The sequence below is a fragment of the Epargyreus clarus genome, unplaced genomic scaffold (genome assembly GCF_041222505.1).
Source record: "Epargyreus clarus isolate Ecla_fem2 unplaced genomic scaffold, WU_Ecla_fem_2.2 ptg000010l, whole genome shotgun sequence".
NCBI lineage: Eukaryota > Metazoa > Arthropoda > Insecta > Lepidoptera > Hesperiidae > Epargyreus > Epargyreus clarus.
In genome coordinates, this window is record NW_027332218.1 from 10,997,263 (window position 1) to 11,019,452 (window position 22,190).

The following is a 22,190-nucleotide window of genomic DNA, read 5'->3' on the forward strand; positions in this document are numbered from 1 at the left end:
CACATAGTTCATATCAACTGGAAAAATAAATGTAACCAAGAATTGTATCTTTTGCATAATGCTATTAATTTATTTAAATTACTTGCGAGTTCGAGCCGAAAAAGCGCCAAATTAGAATTAAAAGCGGCTTAATTTTTCAAAGCGAAATACATAATCGAGCAACGGGGGCATTATGCAAAAGGGAGCCATCAGAAAAACAAAAAAGACAATATTTATTTCCCATACGTTTCATTTAACTGAGCGGTGGCCCAAATGAATGCAAATTTACTTCGCAAAAAACTTATTTGCATAAACGCTCAATATTAGATGTTCATACGCGTATGAAAACGATTAGGACGGCTCGTTTGAGGTTGAACTGATGTATTTTGTTTTTACTTATTTAGCATGTTTTTCTTCGGTTGTATTTAGCAATGAGCATGAAAAGAAAGAAGGAAGCGGTAGCCTTTTGGTTGAAAAGCCTCTCAATCACGGTGTCCCAAGTTCTGATCTCAGGCACGAGCTTTCGATTTCGAAGTTATGTAAATTATTACTCATTTAAGGCAAATATCCTAAAACAAATTTATATATTACGCTATAAATTCTGGCTTGGCTGAGGCTTCTGTATCAAAAGGTGTGCATGTCCTAGGATCCAATATTGTTATTATACAAGAAGTACTAAATTAATTAAAATGATTTAGCTTAATATGCTCCCAGAAAAATAATATGACTCATTATAATTATTAAAAGTTTTAAATTCGTATAGTTCACATCAACTGGAGATGAATACAAGTTGACTTACACCAAAAATCTAAATGTGTCATTTAGGAGTTGGTCCGTAATTAAACAGGAATCTTCTGCGCGAACAAAAAAAGCCTTTAAGAATGGAACAACATGTAATATTGACGTAATTTCAAAATTACTATACTATTTACATTTCTTTATTTTCTCGATGACAGATCGACGTCCATGTAAATTTGTTTTGTTTACGTTAAAATGTCACACAGATAATCGATTTCGAAGCTGTTGTAAAATAAGTAGGTATAGGTAGGTACTCGACAATGAAACGAAATAATATAATATAAGCTTAGCAGTATCAACGTCAGTAAATTGTCTTAATTTTCTTACAGCGTAAGCTTTGTTGTATTTGTCTTTGTTCAAAACACATATAATAAATATATGCGATCGGTATCATTGCTTATTTGGTCACAACACTACAAAGAACTGTCAAGAAAATAAAGAAATGAAATAGTATAGTAAAATACTTCAGTTATTTATTGGCCTTGATAGGACATATGAGTAGCTTCAAAAAGCAAGATTTGTATTCAAAACTGAATTTTGCGGCACTCAGTTCAAACTACTCGTTCTGAAAATACGCTATAACTTCAAGACTTTCCTTACACGGTATCGCAAAAATGCACTCAGAATATCGGAAAATAATTTTGAAATGAAATTTTATACGCGGATTAGACCGGCAGGTGGTGAAGGCTTCCATCGAATGCAGATGCACTGCAGCACCTGCTGTAATGCAATCCACTTCGGAGAAAATTAGGAAAATCGAGAGGAAGCGAAAATGAAAAAATGGAAAATCACCAATCTGGCGGAAAACGAATAACGTTGAAAGCAATATGACTTGTTTTGCGGATGAAAATCGATTTTCACTACAAAGTAAAAAAAAGTTCATCGTAATACTGAATATTTTTTTTTTAAGTTCTAATAACATACGTTACTTTCATTATGTTCAGAGTATATTCGTCATAATTAATAACCGGGATGGAATCTTCCTACATCACAGTCCATTATTATTGCGTTTAATATGCACATGACTTTAAGAATCCAGAGGTGCTCAGGATTGGAACCCGTACCTTTCAGTTTCTGCACTCTAAAATAGGTATATCTATAATGCTAGGCTTGTTAGGTTACAGGCCTATGTCCTGTCTAATGACGGCATAAATGTACCTTAATATTATAAGGATCACCATCATCATCATCAACCCATTATTGTCCCACTGCTGGGCACGGGTCTCCTCTCAGAATGAGAAGGATTAGGCCATAGTCCACCACGCTGGTCAAGTGCGTATTGGTAGACTTCACATACCTTTGAGATTCTTTTTTTTGTAGGATTATAAGGATGAATCAAAACGTTGAACGAGTGAATATTTAAACTTATAAACAATCTATAAAATTCTTATAAATTCAATTGGCAGCAGCTTTTATTAGCCATACGTTCCGAAAGGTTTATCTCGAAGTGCATAGCTGTGTAGAAACGGCGAGAATAATAAAACCTATACAACTTTTATTACTCCACAACCTATAAATATTTAGAACGGTCCAAATATGCATGCGACGTCCAAGATATTCTTCGGATAAAATTGGACGTTTCGTAGACGTGTCACATACCTAGTATGAGTATGTTATGAATATACTAGCGATATATAAGCGTAAATGAATATATATTTGATATTTTATTTATAATATAAGAGTAGTAGACGAGCATGCAGTTCACCTGATGGTAAGTGGCTGCTGCAGCCTATGGACATCTGTGATCAACCCCAGATAGGATAAGATATTCCTACCTGAGGTCGGCCACAGTTGCGCCGCTACCCCTGAGGACTAAGCTGGAACGCCTCGTCAAAGTATGTCTCCCTTAGCACACCCTTCAAACCAGAAGACAGCGACGCTTAACGCTGTTGTTAGGCAGAAATAGGTGTGGCGGTGGTGCCGCCGGAGTTGAACCACACAATGTTCTACCACCTTCAGTTGAGACTAGGTCTGCCTAACAACAGCAGCTGCTGTGTTCTGGTTTGAAGGGTGTGGTAAGAGAGACTTTGTGTGGCACTTTTCCGAGGCATTTCAGTTTAGTCTTCAGGCGTAGCGCATGTCGACGACTTCGGGTAGGTAACTGGCGTTGATTACAGAAGTCCATGGGCGGTAGTAGCCACTTACCATCACATGGACTGCATACTTGTTTGCCATCTCAATATAAATAATCAAATCAAACAATATCATATGTCACTAAAATTATGTGAGAGATCACTCATTTAAAAGTGGAAGTAGTTAATAATTGGTTCCAGAGTTATAAAATCAAGATCAAGATTACTAACAAATTAAATCTATAAAAATATTGTCAAAATATATAAATAACGGCCACATTGAAGATATCGTGAATTTCATGAAGCTTTCCTGTTTTCTCGGAGGTAAAATAAACAAAATTTTAAAAAGGTTTATATTATTTTTATGTCTTGGTAATGAAGAAGAAAATAAAGTGAAATTGAACTAATTAACCTTACATTTTAATTACATTTATAACTTTATATAAATAAATCAGTGCAATACAAAAAAAAAAAAAAATATAAATAAAACACTATAATTTTCTACATCAATAAATTAAAAAATAAAATGCAGTCAAGGAATGTTTCCGCCCGGGGTCGAACCGGGGACCTTGTGCGTGTGAGGCACACGTGATAACCGCTACACTACGGAAACTATGTTCGGCTCGTTCGAAAACTTGATCTCTATCAGAATAGAACAATAACAGTTAGTTAAGTAATATCGTATTAAAAATACTATTCGATTTCAGTTTACTACCATTGTAATGTAGAACACAGATTTTGACTATTTCTACCTAATAGGAGCGCTTTGAAGCATTGTGTTCTGATTTTAAGAGTGTTGTAAGGAAGATATATGCTTTTCCGAGGCTTTCCAGCTTAGTCCTCAGGGGTAGCTAATCCTATCTGGGGTTGATTACAGAAGTCCATGGGCGGTAGTAGCCCCTTATCATCAAATTGACTGCATGCTCGTTTGCTATCTCAATATCACAAAAAAATAACCAAATCTTGTATTAAAACCGTCGAGGAATTATTAGTTAGTTGTGACGGATATCATCATGTACTTCTATACTATATCATATATAATTGTCATTAAAATTATTTGAGAGACCACTCATTAAAAGCGGAAGTAGTTAAAATTTTATTCCAGAATTCTAAAATCAAGATCAAGATTACTAACAAATTAAATCTATAAAAATATTGTAAAAATATATAAATAACGGCCTCATTGAAGATATCATGAATTACATGAAGATTTCACGTTTTCTCAGAGATGAGATGAACAAAATTTAAAAACGGTTTTATTATTTTCATGTCTTGGTAATAAAGAAGAAAATAATATTAAATTGGAGTAATTACCGGACCTTATACTTTAATGCTTTATTAATTATATGTAAAAATGATGGCATTAAAAAAAGAGAATAATTATTATTAAAAAAAAAAGACAAACCCGCTGAGTTTCTTACCGGATCTTCTCAGTAGAGGTCGCGTTCGGATCCGGTAGTAGTTTAAGAAAAATATTGTACCTGACAATTTGTAAGTGCCGTCGTTGGCCTATACAAAAATAAATATATTTCATTTCATTTTATTTCAATTACATTTATAATTTTATAAAAATAAATCAGTGCTATACAAAAAAAATCTTTAAATAAAAATATAAATTAAATACTACCAAATGAACACTATAATTTTCTACATTAATAAAAAAGTGGCATTGATTAAATTCATGTTTCCGCCCGGGATCGAACCGGGGACCTTGTGCGTGTGAGGCACACGTGATAACCGCTACACTACGGAAACTATGTTCGGTGTGGTTGAAAACTTGATCTCTATCAGAATAGAACAATAACAGTTTCTACAGTAATATCAGTTAAAAATTGTTGGATATTAATAATATTATTGTAACGTGTAGTCCAGGAGCTGACTGCATTATAATTACGCTTATTTGATTTAAACTGTAAATATTTTTTCATATAATTAATTATGAATAAATAAGTATGTTCAGCTGCCTACCAAAATTGAAGTAAACTAAGTATTTTGTATATTACTTGTTTGTAAATTATCTTAAACTTTAATTTATATTGATAATCTTTAAAAGTATGTTAAATTAATAAAACAATGATTTAATTTGAATTGCAAATTAAGTATAGAGTTAATAAAAAATATTTTCGTGTTATTCGGATTTTAAAATAAATTACAGCGATTCGCAATAAAATATGGATTGATATTCAGATGTTTTACAATGTGATTACAGATGTGACATTTGGGTTGCAATGACCAGTGACCGTCAGAATGGCCGGTCACTACCCATATTTTACATCGAAATAATCACTAAGAGTTATATATATACTCTCAGTACCTTTAGTATGAGTTTTTACAAAAGTGACTGTTTTAGTATTTGTTTACGTATTTGCCCATACATTTCCAATCAGTGCCCTTAGCGGATTGTATCAGAACTGATTGGAAATATAGGGAAAATACTTAAACAGAAAAGAATAATAATCAGTCATTTTTGTGAAAACGTAAAAAATCATACTAAGGGTACAGTGATGGATGGTTAATAAGTAATGGATCTGCCACTTCCATTAAATAAAAATATAGTTATTATAGTCATGTTTTACCATTCATTACCACAATTTCCATAAAAAGCACTTTACCCTTCTTTTTCCACCCTAATACGAAATTGATTGGTGCTTCGTTGCATCTGTTTCAAATCGTTATAATTTGAGAACATTAGTAACCTATCACTTTAATGTATTATGACTTTTTATTAAATTAAAATAACAAATGAGCATACAGTCCACCTGATAAATAGTAAATTATTGCCGATTATAGAACATCATCATCATCAACCCATTACTGTTCCACTGCTGGGCATGGGACACTCTCAGAATGAGAAGGATTTACACCATAGTCCACCGCGCTGGCTAAGTGCGAATTGGTAGAACTCACATACCTTTAAAAACTATTTTTTAAGATTTCTCAGGTACGCAGATTTCAGTTTAAGCAAGTAAAATAATTCATAGTAAAATAATTCATTTCTAATATGCATATAACTGAAAAATCAGCGAAGCGTGTGATTTGAACCTCGGACCCCTCGATCAAGAGGCCGCGTTTCTTAACCACTATGCTGTCACTGCTCGTCACAGTGTAAGTTCGTTTTCTTAAAGAAAATCAATAAAAATAATAATATAAATTAATTAATCCTATTGAAAACTAGTTTATATGTTTCTGTGTAGGAATAAACGGATCATTTAAACGCAAACGTCTTACAAAAAACAATAAAAATTAAGTTACTTGGTTGTAAATACGTTGCTAACAACTTTACGTACTTACGTTTAATATATGTGAAATATTCAAACAACATTAGCACTTTGACCACATCCAAAATTGCTCCCGTTAACCCTGCAAATGCATTCGACGGGTCTTAATGACTTCGGGTTCTAGTTTAATTTAATATGAACTTGCAACAAGACGCTGGCCTAAGACGCAAGTAATACAATGGGGTTGTACAGACCCGCGACTTGCCGGCATATTAAGATTTTATCTTTGTTCTTGATGTGTTATTATTTTTAAGGTTTAAAAATTATACGTTTCATTATTTAATTGCATATATTTTTATGAAATAAGTATTAGAAGTTATTAGTAAAAGTTTTAATAGTAGAAATAATAGTAGACATTCTTCTGTTTTTTTTAATTGGAAAGAAAAGTTTTGCCTGTTGTATAGTTTATGCATATACTTTAGTAATGCTTATTCTTCCTTTAAACCAAGTTATTTTATTTTTTTAAAACAATACGTATTGGCTTTTAAAATTATTTTTGTGGTAGAACTGTTATGCGACAAAATAATCGTAAAATCGCAAGTGTGTACATACGTTTACAAAGTGATTTCATGTGGTGTCGCGAGCAGACGGCACGGTAATGTGCGGTAGGATTAGAAGGAGACGTCAACAATACTGAGAATCTTTGGAATAATAGCAAATGGAGCTTGAAGAATAGTTTTATAAACCTATACAATAACAAAGAATAACATGAATAGAATAGCTTGAATAGAAGAGGAAGAATAGAATAGAGTAAAGAAGACAAGAATAGTTGGATGTGATGAAAGTTTAATGAATGAAAGTCTTACAGAAAAGCTTATTTGAGACCTTAAATATTTGGAATACAGTTATAATGAAAATTGAGACAGTTTTATCGTTTGTAACAATGGCTATTGTTTTGTTTTTCTTTTTAATTGTATTTAAAGATATATGCTATTGCATTAAAACTGAACAAAAAGTAAATATAAATTTATGTTAGGGTAAATATTAGTAATATCTGTGAATTTAAAAAATAACATGTTTACAAATATAAAATACTCACTTTTAAAGTCTGTTAAACAAATAATTTAGAAGTAATCATTTGAAAACATGTATAACTGTACATAAATACTATTGTGTCTGAAACTAGTGTAACCCATAAAAATAATTACATTCTTCATAATTGTCAGCATAACCACCCTCAATTACGGTCCACTAATTAAAATTTAAAGTAATATCAGTCCACAAATTAAATTTGTGAACACCATCTGCGTTAAAGGGTTAAATCGCCGATGACTCCAAAGAAGTAACTCAGTTAAACATAATTTGATTATGAGTGAATTGTAGCGGAATTTGTTTGAATGACACCTCTTTAACCCTTTACTGCTACTTCAAATAGATTGACTTAAACATTTTATTCAGATTACCTACCAAATAAAAAATAATTTAGTCGTAGTTTATCTATAAGTACATACTTATTATAAGTGTAATTAAATAACAGTCATTTACAAAAATACATAAATTATAAAGATTTTACTAAAAGTATAATTATTTGATTTTGCGTATGACTTAACGTACGAGTAGATGAGGACTAAGAGAGGTTTTTTTGAAGATTTTTTTTATGTAAAATGTATACAGTAAGTTTTAGGCTGGATTTGTTATATTTATATTCACACGTTACACCATTTTTTATGAAGTTTTTAAAACTTTGTTAAAAATATACTCGTGCACACAAATACAAGTTACAAAATTGATATAAAAGATAGATAGATAGATAGATAGATATTCACACTTTATAAATCTCTTATACGCAGCGGCCTTGAATACGCATCTCCTGTATGGAACCCGTCGTATAAAGTCCATAGCGACAGAATAGAACGCGTCCAACGAAATTTTACTAGGTACTTAGCATACAAAGATCGAAATTGTCCCTATCGCGCCGATTACAATACAAGACTTTCATATTTTAACTTAGAATCCCTTGAAAAGAGACGAAAAATCAATGATCTCAAAACACTTCATAAACTGATTCACGGTCTACTAATATCTCCAGATTTATTAAGCCTCATTAATATAAAAGTCCCCCGGTCCATACCTAGATACCCACTCAACAAAGTTTTTTCCTTAAGCGACTGTAGAACGAATTTAGGCTCGCATGCCCCTTTAAACAGATTTATGCAAACTTACAATAACATCAGTTTTAACAGCGATGTGGACATTTTCCACACTGACAACATAAATCAATTTATAAATCATTGTTGTATGCATTTACAATAGTTACAATAGTTGTTCGTTTTTTTTTCTTTTTCTTTTTTTTAATTCCAACTTAGATGTGAAATTACTAATTTGATATTTTCTCTTTTAATTTGTTTTTTATTATTCTATGTTATATTATAACCTAACCTACACTTCGTTGTTAAGCTATAATACGATGAGTGTTGTATATACCTGTAATGGCGAATCACACTGAACCAAACATATTGTAATATTAATATTAAGGAATGTCTAGTGATAAGTCGATGGTGTATCTAAATCAATAAATAAATAAAATAAAAATAAATATTCTTTATTGCACACTTCAACAGAACATAACAATGATATACAATTTATAGTTAATCGTAGACAAACCAACGAAACCAGACGCCGCCAAAAATATAACAAAACATTAAGCGGCGAAGGTTTGAATTTTTCAAACGTCCAATCTGCATTATCTGTTCGGATATAAAAGTAAAAACGTAACATAGACGGAGGAAATGCCTTTGTATTTGTCAATGTCACGTTCCCAATGGTTCGCGACCGTAATATTGTAAAAAAAATTGGCAAAGTGCGACTCAAACACATATTGCGGGTTCTGTACCACCATTTACTTTTTTGTTTTTTTTTTTAGTATTTGTGGTCATAGAAATAAATGCTTTGTGAAAATGTGCAGATTTGTCCACCTATTATGGTCTATTGAATCGTAATAGGTGGACAAATCTAAAGCGACATATCGGTTTCTTGTATGGCGAATTCTATTTATTTTGAAGTTTTTTTTTTTTTAGTTTATGTTATTATAGCTGCCACCGTTACACAAACTCCATAAAAAGTGTCTCCTTATTAAAGTTTTTACAGCGGAGGCTTAGTAATAAGTTTACGTTTTTATCGTTTGGGTACGGACCCCTAAAAAAAATTCGTGACATTTTTTTCACAAATGAACCGTGTCGCTTCGCTCTTATTAGATTAACAGGACGATTTGCAATTCTGTATGTTACATACATGTTTATTTTACGGAAATGAATCGCAATGTTGTAGGGTCGTATTGTTGACTCGGCATAATGTATTTATATCTGGCGTTTGATGTTTCGTGCGCGTTTTGGGGTTAAGTGTTCTTAGAAGTAGATATTAAATACATTTTGACGGACGAAAACATGAATTATTGTTTTTTTTTTGTTAAAAATGCTGTAAACAGATACTTAAATTTTATTAATTTCTTGTATGAATACTGCAAACGAGTTTGTATTTCACCTGATGATAAGTGGCCGTTACACATAAACATCTAACCATCTTCTTATAGAATAGGGGTTTTATATGATCACAGACGTGTTCTTATTCCAGAAGAAGCTTCAATTATTTTTTAAACTTCAGTTAGTGTACCTCTATCTCATTTCAATTATGCTGTGTATGAGTAAGCTCCTTAATAGTATTAGTAATTGTATATTGTATTTATTTTTTATTATTATGATTTTAATTGATATCTACTAATTACGCCATTGTGTAACTATGTTAATACCACAATAAGTTAAAGCAAAGTATGTTACAATTAGATGAGGCTTGCAAAAATCCAATTTGCCGAAATGACAAAATAAGATTCTTGTACCTTAGGACACATATCAACAGAGATTTTTACCTTATTTGGCAAATAAAGACGTTTGATTTGATTTGATTTGTTATGCCATAAAATAATGAAGTAAAACTAATTGTGTATTTATAGAGACACTTAACAATAGCTACATCTCCCACTATCAATACAAATGCTAGAAATAATAACCACTCATAAGTGACAAAATCCCCGCAGCGGGTCACGTGTCGACTTGATTAGTTCGCTGATTCATTGTATTCGAAAACATTTACTAACTACCCCTGTAATGGATTTCAACCCCTATCCCAAAAACTAAGAGTTCAAATTTGCAACGTATAATGTACAACATCTGCATGTTTTTCGAAAAATTTTATACAGAAAGTTTTGTCAGAGAAAACTATGTCTTCGAGCATTGGTGTAGAGTTATTTTTCGAATATCTTACATGTCTCTACTGTTTAAATGAATATAGAGTATATGTGGTTCAAAATAAGGCAGATTTTACGTTAAAACTAGTTCTAAGATGGTAGAGTCCTAATCCTATGCTTACAATCGAATTAGTTGACCGCCCGCAGTTTTTGCTACTCAACACAATGGGTTCTTTGAAATAGGAGTGTGTCTCGCGAAATTACCCCGTCGTGTGTCTTGATCCTTTAAAATAAGCTTTTCATTGTATTTCCACGGATAGTGTTTGAGATAATCGAAATTGGAAATATTGGAGAGAAAACATAGCTCTGTTGTTTGTTTTTAAACGTTAAGTAACGTCAGGGTAGGTCGCTTGGATTGATAAGCGCTGTAGTGACACGTATACTCTTCCATATAAATTAGTTTTTATCAAAGGATTCTTGTCGAATTTCGTAAAAGGCCTTATGGATAGTTTGAAAACATCTGATACAAGAATACCACTAACTAGTGCCAGATTAAATTTTTTTAAGCTTCTGAAACTGTGGGTAAGCTGAAGCAAACTGAAGGTCATTGATTTATCAGTGGGACATGTAAAGGGTTGAAATCTATATAAAGTCGTTTTATACACGGTTTATTTTATACTTACTATCTTAGTTTTGTTTTAAGCAAGTCGTATACAAGTCGTAACAAAATAATAAAATATCAATCAACATAACCCAACCTAACCTCACCCGTCGCGCCTTTCCAACTTCAATTCAAAATTTCATACATACCAAGAACACGGTGCTAAATTGCAATATTCCCAATGCAATTGAATTAAGGATATAATCCGCAATCCAGTTCCCCATACCACGGGATCTGCGTGCGTTTTATGTGACATTTCGCAATATCTGTCAAAACCTAATACGCCGAAATGTGGAGTGATGAGATGACGTCGCTTGATGACTTCACGGGATCTGTTAAGATTGTGCTCCAGGACAAGATACATCTCTCAAATATATATCAAGGATAAATAATTAGCTCTAATGAAAGTGAGTAACGCTATATTAAAAATTGATTGTTGAAACAAAGTAATTATAACAAATAATTATAAAAAATAAGTGCTTAAAAATAATTAACTAAAAAAGAAAGTAACATACCTTTGGTCACTCTCCCAATTTAGTGAAGTGCAACGACACCTGATACTACATATGTTAAAATATGATGTCTGGTTTGTAGTGCGTGCGAAGAAATGACATGTATATTCATAATACTCATACAAACGCCTGAAACACATGCAATTATGTCTCCTTACGATGTTCCTTGCATTATAATGTACAACAAACAACACCTCATATTTATAGAATAATCCTGTAGACTAAGTATATATCCAATCATTCATATATTAAGTATATTTTATGTGCTTTGTTATTAAATAGATTACGTTAAATATAAAAAAAGGTATTTTAATTTAATAATTTTATTTAAATAATAACGATATGTAATCTAACAACTCCAAATTAAATTAATAATTTACACAATAATTTTAAAACTCATTTACATACATATTATCGCTTAAAGTATGCACCACCTCTACCGGGTTGAAAAGGACCCCATCTGCTTTGAAGGGTTAAACTGTAATGCGGCTATTGCGAATAATGAGAAGTGTTTAAAGAAATTTACCGCCCCCAGGGTGGTTTTGTCACGTCCAAGGGTTAATATCGTGTGGTAACGTTTCGTGAAAATTTTAAATATATTTTTCCCTTTTTCACATTTTTGTAAATGTTAGACCATTAACAAAGTAATTATTTTAGAATTAAGTTAGCGGTGATAATAAATTGCGATTGTTATCTTAATGATTCTAAAGTTTAGTAAAAATATGATGAAATACAAAAAGTAATTTTCAATTACAAACATTGTCTACCTAATACTTATTAATATTGAAGAGACTCATACGGTAATTATTTTACTATTCTACGTCTATCTCAAAAACAAACTATTACAAAAGTAAATATAAGTATTCGAGTTCTACTGTTCGGGGGTGTCATAACCGCAGTTATAATAACGTGGTACATTTTTACGATCTTTTTTACGACGCAATCTTCGTAAAGGATTAGTCCGGGTGAATTAGTAATACATCCATCAAGACTGGTTATATATAGTTTGAATGTAGAATTTACTTAATACTTGAACAGTTATGCTCTGTAAGTTTGTATTATTCGGAATGAAATGGTATCAAATATTACAGTTTTATAATATCAGAGTAGCCACTTACCATCAGGTGCATGCTCGTCTATGATGTCCATCTGGCAAGTGGCTCCTGCCGCCTATTGAAATCTGTAATCAATCCCAGACAAGATTAGAATCCTACTCGAGGTCGAACACAAATGCGTTGCTATGCCTGAGGACTAAGCTGGAATGCCTCGAAAAAGTATGTCTACCTTACCCCTTTCAAACCGCAACACAGCAGTGTTTAACACTGCTGTTTATAATAACAGCAGTGACACTGCTGTTATTAGGCGGAAATAAGCGTGGCGGTGGTGCCGCCGGAATTGAACCACAAAGAGTTCTTTCTACCTTTAAAACTACATTACTTGGTCAGAAAGGCAAAGTGGGACTTCTATGAAAAGGGTTTCAGATTCGATCTCCAAGCCAGGAAAATATTTTAAATTATTAATAATCTTTGTTCTGGTCTGTATACCTGTCGTTTTGTTTATAATGTTACATTATATTATAATTACCTAAGGGTATCCCCACATACATCGACGCAACATCGGTTCCAAATAATGCATTTGCAAATACACAAATATAATAATATTAATATACATGTGTAATGTTCGTGAATGAATGATAAACTCCTCCCGGGTACCAATTATTATATAACTTCCTATTATATTTTTACTACTAAATGTATAAAAACTTTCAAACTGGAGGTAAATTCTTTATGTTAAGCCCTGCTGCTTTCCGGTTTGAAGGGTATATGAGACTTATTAATCCGAGTATAGTTTTCAGGGGTAGCAACGCACCTGTGGCTGACCTCAGGCCAAACCACAAAATAAGTTTGATTAAAGCCGACCTTGGTTGTCAGTAACCAGTTACTATCAGATGGAATGCACGCTCGTTTATCTTAATATAATAAAAAAATAATCTTTCGTTAGGACTAATCACTTTGTACAAAAAATTATATATTACTAGCTGACCCGGCAAACGTTGTGTTGCCATATAAATAAAAAAATGTTAAGGGTGTTATATCACTTAGGGATATGAAAATATATATAGTAGCCGATTCACAGACCTACTGAATGTACATATAAAATTTGGTGAATATCAGTAAAGCCGTTTTGGAGGAGTACGGTAACTAACATTGTGACACGAGGATTTTATATGTAAGTCTTTTGTAATAATTATATACGTGTGCATTAATAGATAAATAAAATACGTTCAAATCGTATCGACAGGTACCTACGATACAATACAAACTCTACGGTTATAAGTGTGTGGCTACCCCTTACTGAGTCTCTACCAGTCTCTACCACTTAACCAATTAAGCCCGCAGGCGTATCTATGATCTGTTTGAGGAAGCATATTAGATAATGTTTGCAGATAATCCTAAACATCTTACATATGCATAACTAAGTGTAGGTAATGTTTCATTTACCTTGTTTCATGTAATGTTCTCAAAATTTTGAATACATGTAAAGTAATATAATGTCTGTTTATTAATAATCAGCAAGGTTTTATATACATGTAGCGATGTAGATTTGACCTTAAATTTCGTCTTTCTAAATAAAATACTTAAATGCATATTAGTTTTTAGTTTTAAAGCTCGTTTTAAATTTGCCATAATATTTAAAAAAATAATGAATACATTATAAAACTGCTGGTTGTTTAATTTGGCATACTTACTCACAAAAATACACATTATTAAAATATATATATATATATATATATATATATATATATATATATATATATATATATATATATATATATATATATATATATATATATATATATTATATATATCAAATGAAAAGATCCCTAAAATGTTGTTCTTTATTAATAATCTAAGCGATTCACTTCTCAAACCAAAAAATTGCGAAAATCTTTGATATACATAAATGAGGATTTGGGGAGTCCTCGAAGTAAGCTATCATTGCGTTATCAATATTATAATTGAATTCACAAATAGGGTGCCAGTCAATAAATAATTTTGACTTTGATGGATAGATTTGTCCAGTCACCCTATTGAGCTTTCATATAATAATTTCTTAACCTTATTCGTCGGGAGTAAGGTTCAAAATATTTGATAAAGTTTTGTAATGCAATCCAATTTGATACTAAATTTTATTTTGACAATTCATTTATCTAAATAATATTGTAATGCGAATAGGCGAGATTAATTTGTCTTTTTTATAAAATTTGAAGTATATTTTTGGAACAATAAATGAATAATAAAGATAAGTGTTTAATTTTTAAATGGCTTATTGATAAAATGTGTTTTTATTATACCCTAGAACTTTTGAAACATTAGCAATAAAATATGATAAAAAAATATGATTACAAGTTCTTTACTACACAAATATAAAAAATCCCATCCAAATACCCACAACCAAACTAAAAATCTAAATTCCTCGACTTGGCCAATAATCGAAACTTAGATATATTTATATATATATATATATATATATATATATATATATATATATATATGTATATAATTTATTCACTTTATTCACTCACAGCCCCACACTAGGATTCCCTGAATAGTGGGTGCCATGAATACACCCGAAGACGAATACAAAAACACCCAGACCCAGAACAGATATCATAATTCATTATTCAGATACTCGTATCTGTCTGGCCGGGGATCGAACCCAGAACCCTTTGCGCGTCAGACTGGTATGGTAACCGCTTCGCCACACGGGTGGTCGTTATAGTTATAAATATTAAAATTCGACAGATAATCAAACAAGAGTCAAAAGCATCAAATGGACCTCAAAGGACACAACCATTATACTTAAATAAATTCTCAACCGTATTCCAAGTGCCTTATAATACAATTTTGTATACTCATAGATCTACTTATAGTGGTCAGTATTAATACACTGTTAAACATGTATGGTATCCCAAACAAATATGTCTTTTGAATGGAAAATTCAGTTTATAAACATGATTTGTGTGAATAAATGAAGCGAATCATGTGGGGCGGTTTGTTTGTAATTGGTTGGTGTGGTGAAGCAGTTAAATGTCATCACCATGACCTACTAGTGTACCACTGTTGGACACAGCGGATTTCCTCTTAGAATGGAAAGACCATTAATCGTAGAGTTTGTCGAGTACGAACCCAAAATCGATATCACAATAGCATACATGTAATGAGATAATAATAAAGTTATATTATGGCAAAATCCAACTTAGTACGTTTGTGTTCAAAATTAGGTTGGACACTTGCCTTGGATGTCTGAATTTATTTACAGGAATCTCTATCATACCATAACAGTCAGGATATAAGGATTAGCGAAATATGCAGAAAGGAGTTACGAGGCCGATTTTGACAAAAACTAAAACTGCATCACTAGTTTTTTAAAATATCTTTTTCCTTAGCCGGGAATCGAACGAGTTCATTTTGAAAAAAAAATACACCCTCCAAATATTATTCCAATATATGATAGTGTCGCTTATAAGGATCAAATTCTGGGAAGTAATGATAAATGACAAACTAAAGGAAAAGTCTCAATTTTAAGAAAATGCATAATTTTTCATATTAATTTGGCAGTTAAGTTTCCGCCATTCATTAATTTAAACATTTCGCGTATTAACATTTTTTTGGTCTAATATTTCAAATCATTCGTTTATTCTTTTGAAGTTTTACACGTCATCTTTTTAACACCTTCCTTCCTACTAACAGTAGTTATCGGTGTAAACTGTAAACTGAGTTTATATCGTTATCCCAAGACGAAGTGCTCTTATCTGTCTCGATGCAAATGTCTTCGCAACTCAGCTCCTCAACACTTTGACATTCACATTACATTAGCTGAAGTTACGTTCCCTTCCTAATGTATGGTGATTTTGTTTCAATGTACAGACAGTGACGTTGCTACAAACATTTTCGTTGTACATGTATGATTTTATTACGCTTTACAAGGTAATCGTAGCATCCGAGGAGAATTCAAATTCAAATTTACAAAATATCTCTTTTTGAGTGTCAACAATCTACCACCGCTTCGTAATTCTCTAGTATTTCTTCGTGGAGGAGTTTTTCGACTAATTTTAGTTTTAGCAGTAGTTAAAATAACCCTGTACTGGTTTAAAGGCTTGGCTAGGGAGACAAGGATAAAAATAATATATTTTTCATTAACCTATTTTAGTCACACTACCGAGCACGTGTTCTCAGAGTGATAATATTGTAGGACATAGTACATTAAAACCACCCGGTGACTTTCCTCAGCGTTACGTGGAGAACTCTTGGATCTGCAATGTTTTCTTAATGGCCTTAAGATCGGATTGCAATTATAGTTAAATTGATTAAAGAAGTCCATGCAACTTGTACGATTTCTTCAGGCTAGCTTTTAACAATAATACAAATATTAGAAAACTTATTAATTTATACCCCAAAAGAACTTATATTAATTTCCCATATTAACAAGACGTGCTTGTGCAAAACATAGGTGTCACTAACAATATTTAACAGCGAAAGTTTTGCGAGAATTCTACTTATATTAGTGTTGTAAGCTCCCTACGAAGCTTAACCAGACTTGTGCATTGCGCATTGCGCGACAAAGACACAGAGTGGCGAAAAATGGAGTTCCAAGGTATTAGTCAAGTGGCAAACTTTTAGGTATCCATAATTTACAAAATGTTCAAAAAATTCTTTTAGATTAACTAGAATTGCGTAAGCCTTTGAGGTATATAAACGCCATGGTTAATAAGTAATAATAAAGCAGCAGATTACTTTATCCCTACCATAAGTGATAAACAGATATGCCTAATCCTTAATGCTTAACGCCTTCCCTAGATTGAAATTTGACAAATTAGGTAGGCTAAAATTAGTTAAAATCATGACACTATTTATAAGCCTATAGCTAAATAAAATATAGCTATTATGACAAAGTATTATTGTGATTGTGATAAACATACTAACAAAATAAATGTAATTGAATTTTACTCAATACTTTGTATTGAACATAAATATTTCAGAATATCTTCTCCATTTATACCAATCAATAGTAATTCACGGATCTCAAGGTATCGCATACTAAAATATAAAACGTGTATCAAAGCACATTTCGATGAGCTCAGCGACTGTATTCCAGTATGCAAAAGTATGATTTATGCATGCGATTTGCAAATACCAATGTTTGGCGGGGTGTTTCCCCATTTATCCGTATGCTACTGGTTCAAATACTAACGAAGACGGCTCGTGGAAAGGCTACCATGTACAAGCAGTTGACACAGAGAAATGTATGGAATCCATTTTTAACTGGTTAAATTAAAAATATATTTTGTTCTCTATCTGGGGTTGATTACAGGAGTCAGTGGGCGGAGGTAGCCATCAGGTGCACTACATCGTCTGCTACTCTTATATTATATAAAAATTCGATTTAAGATATGAATTTTCCCTGAAGTGCAGGTGTAGCTACTTTGAGGACGAACTAAGAACCCGTAAGTACTCGTATATCAACCTTATCGTATTTTAAAACTGAACATGATAGCGCCAAACTGTTGTTATAAGGCAGAAATAGCTATGATGTAGTTGTGGTTAAAATTCAACCACTAACAATACCTTAGTATAGTATTGAATTTAGAAAAAACCGTCCGATATTTCGTTTACAAGTGAGGTACGACTCTTTGTGACATAAGACAGAGTAATATTCAAGGAAAATGCAAACTTTTTCATGGACTGCTCTAATCTGACACATTCGATCTCTGGTTTGAATTTATATTTGGGTATCTTTTTAAATCTAAGGACGAAGTTATTACTCATAATGCTAAAGGTATTTTGGTCTTATTCTTTTCATTTTATTTGATGGTCATGTAAGGTATGTTTGAAGGTGATAGAAGCTTTTATAATTCGATTGTGACGTCAACGACGTACTGCTGTGAAAGTAGAAACACATGAGGTATTTAATTATTTATTCCAGCTGATTTTGTCATTATGGGTAGCAACACGGAACATAACTATGGTCGAAACTTCGACCGAGCAGTGCCAGAGCACTGCAATACTAGTGTGAATATAAATATCAAGCACAGATGCAGTCGTGAGGGGCTATTGATGAAGAACGGATTGACGGATTAGCCACTTGCCCATGTTTGATCTAATAATACCTATAACAGTGTGACTTAAAAAGAGTCACAATATTTTTTTTTGCAATTAAAATAAAAAGAGTTCTACCATCATAAAACCCTTGCACTGTTGGATATAACATGGTATGATAAGGTTAAACATAAAATAAAGCAAAGTAACTTTAATGCGAATTTTATTGTCCGTAAAAAGATTTCCTTGAAGCTCTATTTAAAAAATAGTCACGGAACACCTTTAAAATTTAAACCATAAACGGTGGAAACAGTTTTATGCGCTATAACCGTTTAACGTTCAGTATTTTATATGTCGTTATACACGTGAATAAACTTAATACTGGTTTTCGCGTTAAAAGTTTGCTATCCGATTTATGTCGGATAATGGAGGTAAATTTGTTGCTAATCGCTAAGGATGTTATAGTTTAAACCCGATGTACGAGTATAATAGTATCGGCATCATATTGGTATCGATATCTGTTTGTGATTCAATAAATATTTGTAGTTACAAATAAACCTTTTCCTTTAGAGAAACTTCTGTCATATCTGTAGATCGGACGATTTTGTAAAGAAATAATCAATAATAAGTATCGTTACATAACTATTTTACTTTAAATGGAAAAGTCCTAATACCTCGTAGATGAGTCTACGAAACGTAAGTTTGCTACGAAGAGTTAGCTACGGGTTACAAGCTACGAAAAACAATAGTTACTTAGATTTGTAAATAATGATTCATTATAAATACATATATTGATTCAACCATAGGAAAACACCTTATTTTAGACTACTTAGGTGTAGTTTTCTTACTTTCTGTACGTATCGTTCGATCGATCATAATTATTATTAAGCGACGAAATAAAACGACGTAATTTGCTACGAAATTACAGCTACGATCTGCTACGAAGTTTCAAAACCATATAAAGAGAGATAGTTAAAAACACTTTCTACACTCACAGCCCCACACTAGGATTCCCTGTGTTGTGGATGCCATCAACACACACAACGACGAATACACAAACACCCAGACCCAGAACAGATATCTAAATTCATAATTTATCTAACAGAGTATCGGTATGGCGACCGCTCCGCTATGCGAGTCGTCAAATGTAACTTTTTCAAATGTAAATGTATACTAATTGGTATAAACAATCATGATATTAAATGTATGGATAAATAACGCTATATTTATCTGAAAAAATCCAAATAAAAATATTTTAAACACGAATCCAAATATTATACGGGATCCGTCGTCATCAAACAATAACAGCCCAAGCGTAAAATTGACTGCAAAATGTTTGTCTCTGTCCGAAGGCTAAATTGTAATTGGAACTTTTCGTTTTTATTTTTGAGTTGTTTGTGACATACTCGCTTTTGGCTTTAGGCGGTTTGGGCTTCAGAGGATGGAATCGAGGATTGGTTTCATCTAATAGGGTTAATTTGAAAACTGATAAGATAGTAATATACGTAATGTTATGATAGTGATATAGGTAATTAGAGATCTAATTATAGCCTAGTAAATAACAGCAGTGCAGCGTTGATGTGTTCTATTTTGAAGGGATTAGGGAATGTCTTGTAGGCAGGAAAGTACTTTCTGCATAGTTAAACTATGTCTTAGTTTACGAAGCGGGAGATCCTAATGTTCTAGAGTTTGTAACGCATTTGAGCCTGCATTTTTAATATCCGATTTTATTAGGCTCAATTTCACACGTTTGTAAATGTATAAGGCGTAAGAGCATGCTTGTGTAGAAGGTGCTTATTTACTATTTACCTCACTACGGGTTTTCAGCGTATGTATGTCTTAATAATATGTCTGTAATATATAAGGTGTCGTTAGTCTCATCTAAATTGTAGGAGTGACATTGGCAGTATTTTTGAGCATTCAGGTTTTTAGTTTTAATAGTAATTCTCTAGAGTCTTTAATGCTTAGCTTTCACATATGCAAACACACTAAAGCTGGCAAACCCCAACTCAGGTACGCATAATCGTTGGTATTTCAAATTTTATAAAAAAGAAAAACTACTTATTCCATAAATACTGGAATTTAAATTCCAAATCATTCAAGCCTTATAAGTGAAGGCTCAACCCAATCAACTCAGTCATCCAGTGATCGATTGCGTTACTTACCGGTCTTAACCATGATTTTTCAAGTAATCTTACGAAATTAATTATTCAGATTTCTTTACAATTCTAAGCTTGGATAAGGCGCTGGTTTCATTGAGAACTTGCAACGAGTAGGGATAAATACAATATTGATTTTAAATGTAAGCCTATTTTTATAAAAAGACGCTCTTTATTAAAAAGGGTGTTTTTTTTATACTCACTACGCCTAGGACTCCTTGTGTCGATGGGTGCCATGGACATCTACATTGTCAAATACACAGACTCATAACAGAAATATTAATTCTTCATTTAGATATCTGCCTGGCCGGGATCGAACCCGGCAACCATCAGGCTTTAATTAAAACTGAGTGTAAAATAATAATAAGATAATTGTGAGAACGTATGCAATCTCATTACTATGATCATAAAATGAATTTAGCAGAATACGTGTTTTTCAATTTCCAATTTATATTTTGAGGAGCAGAGTATTCATGTACTTATTGTTAAGCTATTATTATACTGTAGTATTGAAGATTAATAAGAAAAGGTACTTGATTTGTGAAAAGACCAAGTATAGCATCATCAGTATACATTTTCTGTAATTTATTGATAGCATGTCATAAGTATAGTTCATCGTTCACTACTATAAGTGGAACGAGAGCTTCACTATAGTTTTTTCACGTTATTTTGATTTCATAAAAGTGTTTTGACGAAATCATTTATTCAGTTTTTAATATGAATTTCGAAGGTCCACTTACCGAGCGAGTGGATAAGAATTGTGTTGGAGGTAATTAAACGGCTTCCTGTTTTCACGCCTGGCGTTTGATAAGTACTCTTGTTTGCGCCTCGGTGTGACAGGGGTGCTACCCTATTTAGGGTTTAAGTCCTAGCTTATGAGGTAAGGTAAAGATGCTATGGAGCTGTTATGTTCGGAATGGACTTTTTTATTAGAAGGCTTAGGGGCACAATTAGGATATTACTAAGTTTTTGACTACAGTTCTCCTGGTAGTCAGAAAAAATAAGAAAATGTACTTTCAAGCAGTAACGGAAATACCAAGCGATAATTAAGTTAAATACTGGATTGATATTGCAGAAACTTTACAGACTTTTTAATGTTACAACATTTTGAAAGCTTTTTTCTCTTTAATTATCAACACTTTAAAAGCCGTGATAGGCTCAGTAGGTGATAGGCCGTGATCAGACTGAGTTCCTGACTGTTGGACATATGACTTCACTGAAATGAATAAATGAATGAATATAATCATCATTATTTATATTAACGAAGCGTGTACTTTGTACATAAAGATAGAGACATGAATGAATACATTTATATTAAATAAACAATATTCATTGAGTAGCCCCTTGGTAGTTCAACTATACAGCGCGAACATCATTACTGAACTCGCAGATTTTTTGCAAATCGAAATCATTTATTACGTCCATTACAACAAAACAGAACGATTCGACCA

General features: G+C 32.4%; 2 non-coding genes across 2 annotated transcripts; both read right to left on the bottom strand.

The window, feature by feature from the left end:
* Positions 1-3,389: 3,389 nt before the first annotated feature.
* On the bottom strand, positions 3,390-3,462 carry TRNAV-CAC (transfer RNA valine (anticodon CAC)). Its single transcript has one exon. It is a non-coding gene; the product is annotated as a tRNA-Val (tRNA).
* Positions 3,463-4,531: 1,069 nt separating this feature from the next.
* On the bottom strand, positions 4,532-4,604 carry TRNAV-CAC (transfer RNA valine (anticodon CAC)). The gene has a single exon. It is a non-coding gene; the product is annotated as a tRNA-Val (tRNA).
* Between the last annotated feature and the right edge of the window lie 17,586 nt (positions 4,605-22,190).